Source organism: Penaeus vannamei, chromosome 15, assembly GCF_042767895.1.
Source record: "Penaeus vannamei isolate JL-2024 chromosome 15, ASM4276789v1, whole genome shotgun sequence".
NCBI classification, from domain to species: domain Eukaryota; kingdom Metazoa; phylum Arthropoda; class Malacostraca; order Decapoda; family Penaeidae; genus Penaeus; species Penaeus vannamei.
Window position 1 is genome coordinate 31,789,818 of NC_091563.1, and position 5,000 is coordinate 31,794,817.

General features: G+C 34.4%; 2 non-coding genes across 2 annotated transcripts; both read left to right on the forward strand.

The window, feature by feature from the left end:
- The first annotated feature begins 351 nt into the window (after positions 1–351).
- On the forward strand, positions 352–424 carry TRNAH-AUG (transfer RNA histidin (anticodon AUG)). The gene has a single exon. It is a non-coding gene; the product is annotated as a tRNA-His (tRNA).
- A 3,384-nt stretch (positions 425–3,808) lies between these two features.
- On the forward strand, positions 3,809–3,881 carry TRNAQ-CUG (transfer RNA glutamine (anticodon CUG)). Its single transcript has one exon. It is a non-coding gene; the product is annotated as a tRNA-Gln (tRNA).
- Positions 3,882–5,000: the final 1,119 nt, after the last annotated feature.

Genomic DNA, 5,000 nt, shown 5'->3' on the forward strand with positions numbered 1-5,000 from the left:
AATGATTTTCTTTTGTAGTATCTGTGCATGTCATCGGCGTATAGATGACATGCACAGATGACATGAATTTTGTTTCAGAGATGATTTTTGTTTATAATGAAGGGCAATATGATAGCACGAGAACATTGCTGTATACGAAGATAATTCTTGAGTAGAATAAGGAATTACAGAAGTACTGAGAAAGATCTATTCATTAACAAAGCAGTCAAAGGATGAAAATGGATCTATGGACAGGATCATCATAAATAATAATAATGATAATAATAATGATGATCAAATATTGTTTGAAAGAGGAATTTATACGAAGATAGAGATGTTTACAGACAGAGATAACTTCACCTAGTATATTAAGTTCTCATGGTGTAGTGGTCAACACGACTGATTATGAATCAGGAGAGCCCGGGTTCGATTCCCGATGAGAACATTCGCAGTAATTTTTATCTTTTATATTTCATAGCAGATAGACGTATTATCAACTATACATAATAACAGTAACATAAAGATGAGAAGAGGGAGAGGGAGACGAAAACATATTTTGTATGAGTCGGATGTAGTGATGATAGTGTGTATAATAGTGCGTATAATGGTAGAGATAGAAAATCAAGATAATCGGCCGGTTTGTTCTGCATACCCACATAAACGATATCGGTCTATCTAACAGATATACATTTACTTATCTATCCGGTAGCTATGTATGTCTAAACTGACAGATATGTATTTGTTTCAGTTTATATGCACGTCTGTCTATATTCATTGGGTCGGGCCTCGCACATTTCTAACAAACTGGTCAAAGGATGATAATGTGTATAAGGAAAGAGAGAGAGGGGAGAGAGAGAGAAAGAGAGAGAGAGAAAGAGAGAAACAAGACTTTTGTTTCAGAGATTATTTTTCTTTATAATGAAGGGCAATTTAATGACCTGAGAACATTGCTGTATACGAAGATAATTCTTGAGTAGAATAAGGAATAACAAAAGTATAAAGAAAGATCTATTCATTAACAAACCGGCCAAAGGATGATAATGTATCTATGGACACGATCATCATATAATAATATAAATAATAATAATGATAATAATAATAATTATAATAAATTGTTTGAGAGAGGAATTTATACGGAGTAATATAAGGGAATAACACAAGTATTAAGAAAGATCTATTCATATGTGTGTGTGTTTCTGAATGTATGTTTGTATGTTTGTCTAGGAAACTCGCTCACGTATCAGAAAGAGTCCATTCAAGATTTTAATTCTGATTTTTTATGACCTTACAGAATCCAAATGCCCAAATTCGGGCGAGACAACGGAAGCATAAATCACAGAGCGAAGGGTAAGGCAGAATCGTGGGCGTTATAGATAAAAGGTCAGGATAATTGAACAGAAAGGTAATATGAAAGGGAAAATATCTGTTATGTCCCAGTTTATTGTTGTGTATATATCGTGTATTGATAACTATTCGCGGATTTTTGATGGATGACTTTGAAGTTATTTTGGTTAGTTTCTTGATGTTTGTTTGTTCTTTGTGTATGCATTTTTTCCTTTATTTTGTCAGTCTCTCCCCTTTCTGTGTATTCGTTTCTCTCTCGTTCTCTCTGTCTTCTCCCCTCCTCTCTCTATGTATTTCTTTCTCTATCTTTTTTTGGCTCTTTTTCTCTTTCTCTCTCTCTAAGTCTGGCCATGGGCTTCTTTATGTTAGTTTCGCAGCTTTATATTGCAGAACTTCATTGAATACGTAAGACAGGCAAATGCATGTACAAGTTCACCTTTCAAAGGATGATGCAACAAATGCTTTGGTTTTATAAATTCTAATTTCCTGTAGCAGAGAAGATCGGAGGAATGGAGGAATGGTTAACGCTGTGGCCTAGTAATTTGCAGACCCTATAAGTCCTCGGATATTTACTTGTGTTTCGTATTCCATGTTCAGTTAAGGTCTATGATGCCTTGAATATCTCGTCTGAAGATGAACCTTATTGCATTTCCGACATCAGCATCAAACTCGGGGATGAAGAGAATTGTTCTCTGAAACAAAGGCTTCTTGAACATCGCTCTTCTGGGAGGTGGATTAAGGGAGAGAATACGGCGTTTAAGGAAACACGAAGCGGGAATATGTGAGTGGACATATAGCATATATATATATATATATATATATATATATATATATATATATATATATATGTATATATATATACATAGATAGATAAATAGATACATACATACATACATACATACATACATACACAAATGTATCTATATAAATATAAGTATACATATATATATAAATAAATATACATATATATTATACATGTATATTTTATTGTATGTTTGTATAAGTGTTTGTGTACACACGCACACAAATATGTATATATATGTACATATATATATATGTATATATATATATATATATATATATATATATATATATATATATATATATATAAACATATATATACATATATATATACATATATATATATACATACATATATATATATATATATATATATATATATATATATATATATATATATATATATATATATATTAGCATATGTTTGTAAGTTTGTGTGTTTGTTTGTATGTCAGTGTGTATGCGTAAACCTGTGTACACGTATGTGTGGCAGAATGATGTTAGTGAGGATACTGTGGCAGAGAAGAGGACAACCGAAAAATGCGACGTAAAGCGACATCAAACGGCGACAGGGAGAAACACGAGGCACACGTCAACCTCACACAGAACAACGAAAAATACTGCAGTGGAGGGAAAAAGGAAGGAGAAAATAATTATATATATTCCTCTTTCTCTCTCTCTCTCTCTGTCTCTCTCTCTCTCTCTCTCTCTCTCTCTCTCTCTCTCACTCTCTCTCTCTCTCTCTCTCTCTCTAAATATATATATATATATATATATATATATATATATATATATATATATATATATACATTTATAAGTTGTTTTTTCGCTCTCTCATTTTCCCTCTATCTCTCTCTTCTCCTCCTTCGCCTCTTCACCCGTCTGATGGACACAAATCAGAGGGTTTATGATAAACGTATGAGGTGGGGGAAGAAAGTCAGACTTACAGACAGTAGCAGAAATAGAGAGAGAGAGAATAGCACAGACAAGGAAAGAAAAGACATAAAGAGGCAGACACACAAACAGGCATACACAGGCAGAGAGAGAGAGAGAGAGAGAAAGAGCTCGGGTTCGATTCCCTTTGAGAATGGTAATAGAGCTTATTTTTATATTTGATAGTATGTAGGCATATCCTCAAGTATAATCATAATAGTGACAGAGAGAAAGATAAGGAGAGGGAAAAGGAAGCATGCATTGTTTTGTGTGTGGTGAGTCGGATGCAGTGATGATGATGTGTATAATAGTGCGTATAGTGCCTCATCCAGTTAATGTGGAAATAGAAAGAGAAGGAGAGAAAGAGAGACAGAGGCAGTAGCAGAGACAAGGAGATATAGAGAGAGAGAAACAGTAGCAGAGACAAGGAGAGAGAAAGACAGTAGCAAAGACAAGGAGAGAGAAAACATACAGAGCCAGATATACGAACAGACATATACAGTCGAATACAGAGATAGAATGAGAAATAGAGAGAGACTGAGAGAGAGAGAAAGAGAGGAGCGAGAGAGTAAAGGAGAGAGAAATAGAGATAGAGATAGAGAGGGAGATAGTAGCAGAAACAAAGAGAGAGAAATAGAGAGAAAGAAGACATGTAGAGCCATACAGACGAACAAACATACACAGGCAGTGAGAAAGAGAGAGAGAAAGGAGATTATTTTGTATAGATATAGCTTCCTCTTCATCATAATACGCTCTCATGGTGTAGTGGTCAACATGACTGACTCTGAATCAGGAGAGCTCGGGTTCGATTCCCGATGAGAACAAGACCAAATCTTTTTTTCTTATATATCTGATAGTATGTAGGCATATTATCAACTATAAATATATCAGTGACAGAGAAAGATACGGAGAGGAAGGAAGCATGCATTTTTTTTGTGTGATGAGTCGGATGTAGTGATGAGTGTGTATAATAGTGCGTATAATGGTAGAGATAAAAAATCAAGATAATTCGCTGGTTTGTTAAAACTGTCCGAGGCCTGACCCAATTAATGTGGAAATAGAAAGAGAAAAAGAAATAGAGACAAGGAGAGAGAGAGAGTGAAGACATACAAAACCAAATAGATGAATAGACATATACAGTCGGAGAGACAGAGAAAAAGAGAGACAGGAGAAGAGAGAGAAAGAGAGGAGCGAGAGAGAGAAAGAGAGGAGCGAGAGAGACAAAGAGAAAGAAAGAGATAGAGAGAGACGCTAGCAGAATCAGAGAGAGAAGACATACAGAGCCAGACAGACTAACAGACATATACAGGCAAAGGGTGGGGGGGGGGGGGGGAGATTATTTTGTATAGATGCAGCTTCCCTCCCATATTAAGAAGTTCTTATGGTGTATTGGCCAACACTGACTCAGAATCAGAATATTCGCGGTGAGAACATATATAAGTTTTTTTATTTTTTTTATTTCTTTTTATCTTTTTTTTTTTTTAGATTATTATTATTAGTTTTACCATGTAGCATATCATTAACTATAAATCATAATAGTGACTGAGAGAAAAATAAGGAGAGGGAGAAGGAAACATACATTGTTTTGTGTGTGATGAGTCGGATGTAGTAATGATGATAGTGATAAAAAAAATTGTGCCAGGCCTGACCCAATTAATGCGCATATATTCATACCAGCAGAAATATATGCTTATCTAGCTAATAAATATACATAAATTTGTCTATCTATCCGGTAGATATGGGTATCTAGACTGAGAAATTTGTATTTATTTCAGTATGTATGAATTGTGTTTGAAAGAGATGTATTTTTTATCATTATTTATAATCAAGGGCAATATAATGATACTTGACACAAAGAGATAAAGAGAGAGAGAAGACATAAAGAGCCAGAAAGTCGAACAAACTTGGAGGAAGAGAGAGAGATAGTGAGAGAAAGAGAAAGA